The sequence below is a fragment of the Octodon degus genome, unplaced genomic scaffold (genome assembly GCF_000260255.1).
Source record: "Octodon degus isolate 3935 unplaced genomic scaffold, OctDeg1.0 scaffold00012, whole genome shotgun sequence".
NCBI lineage: Eukaryota > Metazoa > Chordata > Mammalia > Rodentia > Octodontidae > Octodon > Octodon degus.
The window spans coordinates 13,367,800-13,381,850 of NW_004524588.1; the positions used below are offsets into that span (position 1 = coordinate 13,367,800).

General features: G+C 41.0%; 2 pseudogenes; both read left to right on the forward strand.

The window, feature by feature from the left end:
* The first annotated feature begins 1,643 nt into the window (after positions 1-1,643).
* On the forward strand, positions 1,644-4,750 carry LOC105741452 (annotated as a pseudogene).
* A 5,348-nt stretch (positions 4,751-10,098) lies between these two features.
* Positions 10,099-10,938, forward strand: LOC101571934 (annotated as a pseudogene).
* The last annotated feature ends 3,113 nt before the right edge of the window (positions 10,939-14,051 follow it).

Genomic DNA, 14,051 nt, shown 5'->3' on the forward strand with positions numbered 1-14,051 from the left:
GAACCGACCTTTGAAATATTGCCACTTCCACTGTTTATTGCCCCTTAATCTGTGGCCTAAGAGGGCTCATATAAACCAACTGATGGACATTAAATGAAGAAAGTGGTTGTGGTAAAAATTATGATATCCCAGAGGAAGCTATACCAACAATAAATTTCACATTAAAAGAATTCTTTGCGATATTTCACATTAAGAGAGCAAAGGAAATGGTGGAAGTTCATGCAAGTATAGAAAAACTATAACAATTTTCAAGATATAAAAAAGATACTGGGGCCAGTGAGATAGCTCAGCAGACTAAACACCTGCTTAGACAAGCTTAGGAAAGTACAGGGATCATGGTTCGATCCCCGGCACCACGTGCCCTGCCAGCCCCACCCTGAGAGTTGGCTGAGCTGGCCAGAGTCTGGGCATGGTGGAGCATGCCTGTCATACTAGTGCTGGGGTTGCTGAAAGAGGAGGATGACTATTTGTTCAAGCTGTGTAGTGAGAGCCTGCAACAACCAAACACATAAAAAAAAAAAATGACGTTGCTCCATGCCACAAGTTATGCAGCAGGAAGGCAGTCATTGTTCAAGCTACCACTGGTAAATTGCAGTTCTGATTAGCTTGGCAGAAATAAACCAGCTTAACTCTAATTATAGTATATTCAATAAATAGTAGTTTTATTGCTATCATTTCTCTATACATTTATGACAATTACAAAGTTACTATTTCAGGAAAAAATTATGAAGGTACAACAATACCAATATTTCTCATTGATTATTAATATTGCTTTGTATGGTTTCAGCTTGCAGGGCTATTTTTATAGCTCACATTACTGTGCAAAGCAAGGACAATTTTTAACTTTTCTCAGCATTAGTTTTTATGGTGGTTAAGCTTAATTACGTCAACGTGATTGGCCTGGAATCACCGGGGAGATTAGCAAAGCACGCTTTTGAGTGTCTGGGTTGGTCTTGGGGCTGTGACCTTGTGTGTTCTGTACGTATCAGTGGTCCTCAACATTTCTGACACAAAATCTCTGTTTCAGGGAAGACAATTTTTCATGGGCTCATAGGGCTTGAAGGATAGTTTGGGCTTTATTCAAATGAGCAGGGCACCTGGATGATTACACTCATGCCCTGTTGGAAGTGGCATTCGATCTCTTAGGAGCCTCTTACTGCACTGCTGATCTGACAGGAAGTGGAGCTCAGGCAATGATATGAGTAGTGGAGACAGGCTGTAAATAGAGCATTCTTCACTCTCATCCTCATGGCTCTCCTCTTGCCAAGCAGGCCAGCACTGGCCTGTGGCCAGGAGCAGGGGACCTCTGCTATACATGACCCCTGGCTCCTTCCTCTCTGGCATATTTTCCTGCTCTCTTCCCCAGCCATCAAAAACTAAGCCTCTAGGCTCTACCACATTTTTCTGCCCTGTAGCCAGACAACCATAATGTGAATACTCTGAAACTGTAAGGCAGATTAAACTTCTCTTCTTGTGAGTCATGGATCTTGGGTGCTGTGTCTCAGTGATGAAAGAACTGAATTTATTCCCATGAGATTACTAATTTATAGAATGATTTTGAACACTAAATGAGCTAATGTAGATAAAATGCGTGGAGTGGCTGGAATTCAGTTTGCTTTATTTTTCTCCTTTGTTATCAGTAGATGATTGGAATACATAGTGAAAATGTTCCCCATGGGGTACTGGACGAGGTATGTGCTGCATCTTCATGCTCTTTCCACTTCTTTTTCTCCCCTTCCTCATGAAAGTCACTACTATTAATATTAACAACTTTACTTAAACCACCAAACAGCAATGTAGCATAATTCTGCAAATTTGGATTAATAAAATTCTTACTGATTCAGTCACATAGCTTCTATAAAGTATCAAAATTAATTATGAAAACAATGCAGTGAAATTATCTAAAAAAGTAAATATATTTCCAACCACTAGAAAATTATACCTCAAAGATGTCTCATACCAAATCGAACCTTGCTTAGGAAATCAAACGAGCCTACTCTCTTCTTTGGACTTACCTGATGTAGAACAGTAAAGGCACCTCAGAGTCTAATTTCAGGAAGTACAAATCTCCTTTTTTCAAACTATACCATTTCATTTTATTTTGAATTGAAAAACACTGTAGTAGAGAGGGGTCCATCGTCATTATTGGAAGAGCGGGGGGTAGCAGTGGGTGGAATTTAATCAAAAGGCTCTCCAGAGTGCTTCCGCAGAAGCTCATAATTATTCTCTGGTTGAATTGTACTTATCTATTTATAAAAGCAGGGTTTAATGAACACAAGGGAGAGAGAAGTTCATTAAAATCTATATCACTTTCGCCACTGTTTTCAGACATTTTCCTCCTGGCATCTTTCATAACAAGGTAAATATGGTTGATTTAATTTTTAATCCTTTCTCTACTTTCATCTTCAACCAATCCTTTTACAAAAGCAATGTAGTCATCACAAGAGCAAAGAAAAATATAGAGGGTCATAAAGTCTCAACTCATTAAAATTGAGCAGTTTCTTATTGTGTATGAATTAAGTTCAGATTCCTGAGTACATTTCAAATTCTTTCTTGTTGGAACCACCTTTCTACCCAATAAATGCCACCTTATTCTATTCTTATAGGTCATCCATATTAATGTCTTTTCTTCAGATATATAATATTTATTGAGGACACAGTGTCCATCTCTACCCTTGCCTTCTCCATGTGGCTGATAGCCTTCTCTCTTCTGTGCCTTGCCTGACTATAAGGACCAGCTCAGGTCCCCTTTCCTTAGGACCTCTTCCTGCTCAGAGTGAATGCCCTCTGAGACCCTGTGACTCCAGTGAATCATAATTGTGTCTTCCCCCACTGCAGACAAAGCTTTATTCTACTGCTAAGCTGTTTGAATTCCTGGATGGCTGTCACTCTGCTGTATGTTTACATTTAATTCACTGCAGTTGCACACATAATTTGTGAGTGTGGCACTTGAGGGTAGAGATAACACTTTTCTCAGTTCTGCATTCTGCAGTGCCTGGTACATAGCAGAAGCTCCAAAATAATTATTAAATAAATGAAAAATTTAGCACAATTTAGCATTGTTAAGAAATTTTGTTCCATCTGAGTTTTTCCCTTCCCTGTGGGAAAACACATCTGCCCTATTCATTCAAAGAAAATCAGTCTTGTGCCTCTATTCACAGTCTTTCATTAAGACACAATTTTCCAAGGGATATATTAATAAGAAGCTGGGGAACAGTTACCTGGCATGTCACCACCCATTTTTGTGGTCCACAGGGAACTGGTGATCTCTTTAGACAGGTTTATTTGTGCTCTTAACCATAATACAGGCCAAATAAATGAGCTTATTTTTAAATTACTTTATGATATTGCATAGTCAACTAAAATGTGAAATATAATAAATTTTTTTGTTCTACATAATAAAAATAACTAGTTGAGATATATTTTTCTCTGAATTGATTAACTATTTTCATACCCTATAGAAATAGCACAAGCACTTTCCAATCAGTTAATTCAAGATAGTGCTACCATTCTAAAATTATAGAGGCAAAATGAACAGAATCAGCAAGTTAAGTGTTTTTCTCTGTAACTGCATATGTATTATTATTTGTCTTATGTATGTATATATAAATGATAGACATAGATATATAAATGTGCCCTTTAACATAGTTTTCTCTACAATTTCTCCTGAAATTGCTGTGTACATATATTAAAGAAAAAAAATAGAGAAACTAAGCTTCTTAAGAACCCGTGATAGTCAAGCTTTCTGCTAGTGGGCACCACAGAGGAAGCACCATCAGTCTCTTCCGATTGCTGTCACATCTAAGTCAGAGTCTCCCAAGGAACCTGAACAGCTACGGAAGCTCTTCATCAGAGGGCGGAGCCTGGAAACAACTGCTGAGAGTCTGAGGAGCCATTTGGAGCAATGGGGGACACTCACAGCCTGCTTGGCAATGAGAGACCCCAACACCAAGCATTCCAGGGGCTTTGGGTTTGTCACTTATGCTACCATGGAGGAGGTGGTTGCAGCCATGAATGCAAGGCCACACAAAGTGGACAAAGAGTTGTGGAACCAAAGAGAGCTGTCTCAAGAGAAGATTCTCAAAGACCAGGTGCCCACTTAATGGGGAAGAAGATCTTTGTTGGTGGCACTAAAGAAGACACTGAAGAACATCACCTATGATATTATTTTGAGCAATATGGAAAAATCAAAATGATTGAAATTATGACCAACCAGGGGATTGGCAAGAAGAGGGGCTTTGCTTTTGTAACCTTTGATGACCATGATTCTGTGGATAAGACTGTCATTCAAAAGTACCGCACTGTGAATGGCCACAACTGCAAAGTGAGGAAAGCCCTGTTGAAGCAGGAGATGGCTAGTGCTTCATCTAGCCAAAGAGGTCAAAGTGGCTCTGGAAACTTTGGTGGTGATCATGGAGGTGGTTCTGGTGGCAATGACAGTTTCAGTCACAGAGGAAACTTCAGTGTTCAAGGTGGCTTTGGTGGTAGCTATGGTGGGGGTGGATATGGTGGCAGTGAAGATGGCTACAATGGATTTGGTAGTGATAGAAGTAATTATGGAGGTGTTGGAAGCTATAATGAATTTGGCAATTACATCAGTCAGTCTTCAAATTTTGGACCCATGAAGGGAGGAAACTTTGGAGGCAGAAGCTCTGGGTCCTGTGGTGGTGGAGGCCAAACCACGAAATCAAGGTGGCTATAGTGGCCCAGCAGCAGCAGCAGTAGCTATGGCAGTGGAGGAAGGTTTTAAACAGTTCCAGGAAACAGAGAAGAGAGCCAGAGAAGTGACAGAGAATCGACAAGTTACAACAGATTTGTGAACTCAGCCAAGCACAGTGGTGACAGGGCCTAGCTGCTACAAAGGAGACATGTTTTAGACAATACTCATGTATATGGGCAAAAACTTGAGGACTGTATTTGTGACTAATGGTATAACAGGTTAGTTTCTGTTCTGTGGAAAGTGTAAAGCATTCCAACAAAGTGTTTTAATGTAGACCTTTCTTTACACCCATGTTGCTGATTGCTAAATGTAGTAGTCTGATCATAACAATGAATAAATATGTCTTTAAAAAAAGACTTTGTGATATTCAAGAAAAAGTAGTAGATAGTCTGAGATTTTAAGGTTCAAAAATGGGTCCTCAAGGGATTCCTGGGTGTAGTCAAATAGTTATGGAAGAGCAGTAGGAAGTATCTCTAGTCATGTTCTATCTTTTGATTTTTTTCTTTCCTTAATAACTATAAATTGACATTGACAAGAGAGGATTTTCAGTTTGCCTGAGTTAAATTTATCTACATTAGGGATGCTGTATTTGATAGGCCAATAAAGTGAAATTGCAATCAGATGCCAATCTTGTCACAAACTCTGTTTTCTACTAAAACATTTTCAATGCGTCAATCAGTTAAACCCATTTAAATGATGGCCTTCTGCCACTTCACCGCGTGCCAACCGTGACTGACTCATGCAGCTCACAGTGATCCCTCCATGTGCTTTACTTAGTCTTTGTCAAATGTATTGCCTCACCAGGCGTGAATACCCACCATATGCTGGCCACAGAATGAAGCATGAGGTGAAAACTAAGAAAGGATACCTTCTTTTGTGCTTAATCACAAAAGAATGCAGGAAATAGACCACCCTGAAATAGTCTATTTGGATTAAAAAATAATCTAGTCTTTGTTTTCATTGGTAGCCTGTGCATCTGATGTGCAAGTTTTGGAAAGATATCGACATCATTCTAAGAGGCTGGTAAAGCAGACTTAAATATCCTGAAAATATCTTTTTCTGTCTTCAAGCTCTTGGGAAAAATCTTCTCTGATTTATGGGGCCATTCCAGGTCATGTTCCTACAGAGCACAGATTTGAGAGGTTTCACATTGTTAGACAATCTCTGGAGCATGTTTCATGAAGACAGAGCCAAGCTGCTTCACAGGTCAAAATATCAATCACCCTTGCTATGGCCAAACTCATGTAGGACTAAACTGGAATTCAGAAACATTCCCAGCAGCACTTGAGCTCTTATTTGGCATGCACCCCTACGTACACAAAGGAAATCCATCAGCACTGGGGCTGATTCATATTCACTTGGTGCATTGCAGCTCTGAGTGAGGCAATAGCAGCAGGGAAGTGCTTATAACCCTTTTTCTAAAGACTGATTGTAAAGCAGGAGTGGCACTGAATATCTTTGCAGAGCATAAAAATAACAGCAATAAACTTTCTAATTACACAGAACACTAATGCATTGGCTATAGAAATCACTGGAAAGAATGATGGAGTTTCTCCTTGTAAAGCAGCTGCTTAGAAAGAGAATAGGCACAGAACACAAGTCTCTTTGCTGGAACATTAGATCTGTTAGGGAGCTCCAGGGAAGGAGTGCCCACTTGGAGTGAATAAATTTCTGATCTGTGACACCATCTTGGAATGCAAATACATACCCCAGCGTAGAAGCCTGGCAACATGAAAATGCTAAGTGCAGCAAAGTGCCAACTCTAAGGCACACCAGGCAGCGATGGAGGCAGAAATGATCAAAGATTAAGCTCTAGTTCTCAACTGGTTTTCTGAAGCAACTTTGCTTCCTGTCAACTTTAAAGATGTACAACCAAATTATGAGTAAAATTTAATTTTTCTGTGACTGATGATAGGTACAGTTAGATATATACAAAATATCTTTAAGAGCATAGAGTTATAAAGGGTATGTAGAAAATAGAGAAAGAGTATGAACTTGTTTGTCATATTTCAGTAATTAGGTAACCTTTGTTTCTACCTTAGTCTCTTCTTGTAACTCTTCAGAATTTGTTTCTTACTCAGGAGTATTTGTCCCCTTTTCTTATGCTACACACTGTCCTTCCCTGTACCTGAGGTTTCATTTTGACCTAGGCAGGCAATGTTGCATTCTAAGCTGGATTTGGGTCATGGTTCTACTACCAAACTACTTCCATAGGTAAAGACAAGACACCTGAACAATGAAGAGAGATATTGCATCTCATAATGCACTGATGTAAGAATAAGGGCAGATGAGGTCTTTGTACATTATCAAGTCTAAATAAACATCAGTGAGTAAGTATTATCAATAACCCTGTGTCTCAGGAGCCTTGGAAGTCTGGAGCACAGGTAAATAAACTGAACAGCTTGAATCTATAGTGATAATGGTCATTTGTTATTGATTCTTCACCAGAGATCAGGAATTCAGATCATTGTTGAAGAATAATATATTTGGTTAAATGATGGGAAGCTATGAGAAGACTATTAAAAGCTATACAAATTATTTGTAAACAGGACAAACCAGTAAAATTGTCTCTAGCTCATAGAATGGTTCCATAATTTGCCAACGTACACATGAGTTGGACAGAGCAGAGTGGGACCTGAGCCAGTGAGGAGCAGGAATGCTCCAGAGTCAGAGTTATAAAGCTTTGCTATATGACGAATTTATCCCATCCCATGTCATGACTTCATTGCATACCCACGATTCTTTTGAAAACAGAAAGTATATCTAAAGAAGGCAAGTAAGAGAGTAAGAACTACTGTACTTCAGTTCCCTGCCTTAAGAAATCGACGTTAGCATGTTCTCAATGACTTCATATCCTAGACATAGCCACATACTGGGTAATACAGATGCAGAGCAGTTTCGTCACTACAGATACGTTATGGCAGCTTTGCTTTCGGGTGTCTCAGTTTACTTTGATGCTTCCACTTCTAGGCCCTTCTAAGTCTTATTCCTTTTCAGGTGCCCACTAAAGAAAGCACTGCTTGGGTGAAGCTTCTGGTTCCTCTCTGCTACCTACCTCCCATTCTGATTTTTATGTATTTGTGTTAACATATACAACAATTCTATTTAGTTTTGTTTGTATTGTTTTCCCCACTTACTGAATTATGACAATGATTTTTATATCATTGAATGGCTTGGGACTGTAGACAAAGGGTCTTTGACCTCAATTTTTTTTTTCTTTTTCATTCCAGTGGAAGAGTAAAGAGCTGTCTAGCAATTTCAGGGGCATTTCATGGAAAAATAAGACAAAGCAGGAACCCATCACTCTGACCCTTCCATGAATCTGTGTTCAGAAAGTGTGCTGGGCTCAGGGGACCTGAATTCATCTCTGCCTGTAACTCTTCCTTGATCTCTGACAGGTGAATGTGAAGGTGGAACTGATGAGGCTCACTAATTGCACCTTCAGCCCACATCCTCCCATCAATGTGTCGTAGCTGCTGCTTCATCCCAAACTCTGCAGCCCAATTATACTGAGCTGTAGAGGGTGGCACCTCTGTCCATGGTACCAATTAACCTCTACCCACGTCTCGCTTCCTAGAAATTTCATGAAAGAAAAGATTTAATTGTATGGTTAACATGGATGAATTTTATAACAGTAACAGTCTCTGAAACTGTAAAATTGTTTATGTGCTTCAAAAGAGCATAATCTTTGACCTTTCTATCTCTATAATTTCTGTCTCTATAAACTCATCAATAAAAAAAGATTCATAATGTAATATTTTTTTCAATTGGAATATCCTTGGTTGTCTTCATAATGCAATATTAAGTGTTTAAAATGCTATGATAAAGAATAATGTCCTGACTGTGTAGAAGTTCAAACATGAGAAAGTGATGGGAAGCTAGGAGAAGTCTATTAAAAGCTATAAAAATTATTTGCAAACAGGACAAACCAGGCTGGCGGGTTTTCTGGGAGACCCCTTGTATATGTGTGGGACAACAGACATCTTGGTGCAGAGGAAGGAATGCAAGCTGCATGACAGAAGACCAAGGTTCACCTCTCAGTTCAAGCCTTCCAGCAATGATTTCACTGGGAGAAACTGATCTTGCAGTATGCTCTTACAGGTAAGAAAAAAAGACAGGGAGCATGTCATTGCTCAGCCTAATTAATAAAACAACAATCATTGTGCAGTTCCACAGGTAGACTGCTGTGAAAAACAGGAGTAAGATCAGATTCTCATTGGTGGATTCTCATCTAGGACCTAAAATCATTAAGAGGCACAAGTGATTACATTAGGTTCCTGAACTGTATTGCACCAAAGATTTGGTGGTTTAACATAACAGAAATTTATTCTCTCTTAGTTCTAAAGGCTAAAGGTCTGAAATCAAGGTACAAGCAGGGCCATACTGTTCCTGCCAGCTTCTGTTGGTGGTGGGCAAACCTTGGCATTCCTGTCATGCAGCTGTGTAAATCCAATCTGTTTCTATCATTACATGTTCTTCTCTGTGGGTGACGTTTTTCTCTCTATGTTGCCTCTGTGTCTCTCCTTACTGCATTCATTAATTTGATGAAAAACTTCCCTGTTTAAATGTGAATTTTCCCCTAAAGATTCATGCATGAAGGGCCTGATTCCAATGTAGCTGTGTTCAGAAGTTTGGGTCTCCAGATTTGATTCAACTGTGAGAATCTTAATTCCATCAGTGGATTAAACACAGATAAAATCATGACTTGATGGCACTGTTGGGAAATGACAGAAACATGAGGTGTGACCCAGTTGGAGGTCATGGGGCCTTGGATCTGGGAACTTTATCTGGTCCTGCACTCTTTCCCCCTCTGTGCTCCTGTCTGTCATGAAGTGACATCACACCGTACTGTGGTGATGCTTCTGCTTTTAAAAGCAGAATAGCCAGGTAGTCATAGACTGAAAACTTCAAAACCAGGGGCCAAAGTAAACCTTTTTACTCTAAATTGATTTTGGTCACAATGACAAACTTGATTCATATAACTCTCTTTTTCCATTTCTGTATCAGAGGTCTGGATGTCAACTTACCCTTCAGAAGCTACGGCTCTACCCCAAACAGTGATTATTAAAACTTCATATTTCTTAGGTCTATGTAAGAGCTACTGAAGCTCTAATGAAGTCTTCCATCTGTTGTTAATGTACCATGATGTTTAAAAATGTTTCCCTAGGAAAATAATAAAGGGCTGAGATGATGGGTGAGCTTGCGCAAAGTTAGGCTGAAACAAAGCAGGCACTGCCTTGGGTGCAAAATTTGAAAGTGCACCAATACCTCAGTAATCAAGATAAATACCTTAATATAATATTTTTAAAAGATTAGGCATTGCCATCAGAATCTCAGCCTGCTCTAATCTCAGTGCATTGCTTCCCTGTCCCGTCCCCATGGCCACCTATGAGCTGGTGCTCGTATGGCGTGGCAAGAGCACCTGGAACCCGGAGAACCACTTGAGCAGCTGGTATGATGCCTACTTGAGCCCAGCGGGCCACGAAGAGGTGAAGCATGGTGGGCAGGGGCTGAGAGATGCTGGCTATGAATTTGATATCTGCTTCACCTCAGTGAAGAAAAGAGCAATCTGGACTCTCTGGACAGTGCTGGATGCCATTGACTAGGTGTGGCGGACAAAGGTGAGAACTTGGTGTCTCAGTGAACGTTGCTACAGAGTTCTGACTGGACTTAATAAAGCAGAAACAGCTGCCAAGTATGGCCAGGTCCAGATGACAGCCTGGAGGCCTTCCTATGATGTCCCACCACCCATGATGGAGCCTGGTATCCCTTCCACAGAAACATTAGCAAGGATTGTAGGTATTCATGCCTCACTGAAGATCAGCTGCCTTCCTGTGAGAATCTGAAAGACACTATTGTTCAAGTTCTGCCCTTCTGCAATGAAGAAATTGTTCCTCAGATCAAGGTAGGGAAAAGGGTGTTGATGGCAGCTCATTGCAACAGCCTCCAGGCTATAGTCAAGCATCTGGATGGTCTCTCTGAAGAAGCCATCATGGAGCTAAACCTGCCAACTGGTACTCCTATTGTCTGAGTTGGATGAGAACTTAAAGCTCATATAGCCCATGTCGTTCCTAGGGGATGAAGAGACCATGAGCAAAGCCATGGCTTCCCAGGGCAAGACCAAGAACCGAAGACCACGAGCAGCCTGCGCCCCATCCACCCATCCCTCCACACCTCTCCCCCAACTGTCACACATCTGTAGGCATCCTGTGTCATAGTTGCAGATGGGGACCAGTGGCTCCCATCTCCCTTTTAGCTTTTTGGCTTCTGCACCCACTTCCTTGATAGAACCTAGTCAGGACAGTACCTCTAGGACACAATCTCTATTTCTCAGTCCAAGCCCAGAGAAGGCTCTTCTTATCCATGGGAGCTGAGAGGTAGTAACTGTTTGTTTAGTGCTTCTGCTTTGTTTACTAAGGGCCTACTTGAGTAGGGGGCAGGGATAACCATGCCAAGGCCCAACCAGTGAGGAGCAGCTGAAGCACACTGCTCCCCAGAGCCAGCCCTGTATTCTTCTGTAGTCCACTCAGTCAGCAAGCTCTTGACATTCCAGTGAGAAATAAATGCAACCTGCATGGTGATTGAAACACAATTTCTTCCCCTACCCTAGAGGCACTGGCTCCAGAAAGTTGGGATTAAACCTGAATTAAGTTTATGTGCTCAGTTTTTTTACAAAAGAAAAATTATGTATCTAATCCAAAACCCTTCTGGGCTTCTAGTGGTAGTTGAATAGTTCCATATGTGGTCAGCAGAAAATAAGCCATTCCTCACACGAGTACAGGACAAGCTCTGGCCCCCGTAGGGTAGTAGTGCACACTGCTGTGTATCTTAGGCACCTTCTGCCTTGTTTTGGTGGCAATGAAAATGCCTCTTGACCATGTCTAAGTGCATCTCACAATGTCTGATTTCTGGATCATGTTCCAGCCAGCTTGGCCCTGCCACATGGGCCAATATTCATTTTGAGCATAACTTTAAGTCAGTCTTTTTCCAGATCAGTATAATAAAAGAGTGTTGTACAATAAAAAAGTACATGATGAAAAAAATACTAAATTTTAAAGAAGGCAGAATGGATGTTACTGATTATTTTCTTTTCCTTGAAGGTTCCAATTACAGCTCAGCCCTGACCTAGCAGTGGACATGAGCCATCAGAAAGAGCTAACCTCTATATTTTATTAAAAAATTTATTACTAATAAACTTAAAAATACTTTCTGGGGACAATAGCTCCAGCTTCTTTAAGTCAGAAGATTGCTGCTATTCATATTTGTCTTAATGGCATTTAGGAAAACTAAGGGAAAGAAATTTGGTACACATTTTTGTGATAGCAGGCAAGAAGCACCTCATAAAAGGCTACAAGAAAATGAGAAAAAGAATTAAAGGAAAATAAGATATTGGACAAAAAGCAACTAATTGAGATACAGGTACTTTAAAAATTAATACCTGCCCCTATGGAGAAGTTGGACAGAACTTTGATCATCCTTCCCATGTTTCATTTTGTTATTAAAGATGAGAGGAACTCTAATGGGCTATAAATTCTTGGTAACTGCCAGCATCCGCATGACTTAAATTTCAGTGATAGCAGCTATTCATAATGTCCATTTCTGAGATCAGAAACCATTAGTTTGGACAGAGCACATTTTCACCTCTACCAGCTGAGAAGAGGAAGCGCTTAGGCATGAGTGGATCTCAGCCAGTGGGAACCAAAGATCTGGAATCTTAATTAACTTTTGAGGTGCAGGCAAAGGTATCAAACGCCAGTCCTAGCCCAGGCCCAGTGAGTGTGTGGGAAAGCTTCTGGCTACCCTGAACCGGTGGGACCTTCTAATAGTCCCAGTCCAGGTGCAGCATGGGTGAGACCCTCTTTCACCCCCTTGGGATGTCTCCAACCACTCCGCAGCACCTCCCCCACCCTGCCTGCTGAGTAGGAATTTCTATCTCATTCCGGGAACCCCCAGACCCAGTCCTATCCCGGTAAGTGTGTGGGAGAGCTTCCAGCTACGCTGTGCCAGTGGGATGTACTACTGGTTCCAGCCCAGGCGCCACATGAGTGAAAGCCTCTTCCACCCTTGGGACGCCCCAAATCAATCCGTAGTACCCCGACACACCCCGGACACAGGGTAGGAATTTATGCCGTGTCCAGGGAAACCCCAGATCCAGGCCTAGCACAGCCCAGTGAGTGTGTGGGACAGCTGCCTCTTGCCACTACTCGACCTTGTCCCCTCCAGGCTCAGCTCAGGCCTGGCATACAGAACTGGGGTGAAACCCTGAAGCTGCAAGCCCTGTAGAGAGTGTTAAGAATAGAACCACCCAGCTAGTCCAGGAGCAGAAAATCTTGCCAGAGGGGAACAGCAGGTTGATCCCCAAGGGCAGCAGCAGGAAGGAGCTGAGCAGAGCAGCCAGACCCAAGCCAGGCACAACTGGATAAATCCAAACTTTGTAGATCTGCACCTGAACTTCAGTACGTGCTAAGGATATAAATGCAACAAAGATCTACAACAAAGGTCAGAAGACAGTGCTACACAAAATGATGACAAGGAACAAAAGGCAACCTCAGAACCCAAGCCCACAGATAACAAGTGCAGAGGACACTAACAAAGAACAAATTGGGAATTACACAGCTGAAAGCAATGAATCAATGGCTTCTGAAATAAAGAAAGAGCTGCAGAAAGGTGTAGAGGAACTCAGATTGTAAACAAAACAAGAAATCCCTGAATTAATAACATCTACAGTAAAGAATCAAATGCAGGAACATATGGAGGAAAATGAATGCCCACCCAGAACAAGTGAAGAGGACACTAGTTCGGCTCAAATGCATGAATTAATAGCATCGATAGTAAATAAGCAACAGCAGAAAGTTATAGAGGAACTCAGAGTACAATGCATATCTGAAATAAAAAAACAATTCTCAGAACTCATAGCATCTGAAGTAAAGAATCAACTACAGAAACAAAGAGGGGAAACCAAATCTGAAGAAAACACTGCAGTAAAAGAATTTATAACTGCTTCTAAAGAAGATATTGATAAAAAATAGAGGAGATTAGAAAAAGGACGGATTCCTTGAATGAGCAATGCAGGAAAGAAATAGATCGCATGAAGCAGAGTCAAAGAGATATAGAAGAAATTAAAATCTCAATGACAAGCTTGCAAAACCGTTTAAGTGAAAGTGAAGACAGAGTTTCAGATCTTGAAGATGCTGGTGCAGCTAATGAAAAGGTAAGAAAGGATCTCTTAAAAACAATGAGGATGCAGGAAAGAATAATCCATCACTGGCAAGATGATGCAAAGATGAACAATGTGAGACTAATAGGCATCAATGAGAAAGAAGGAGTCAAC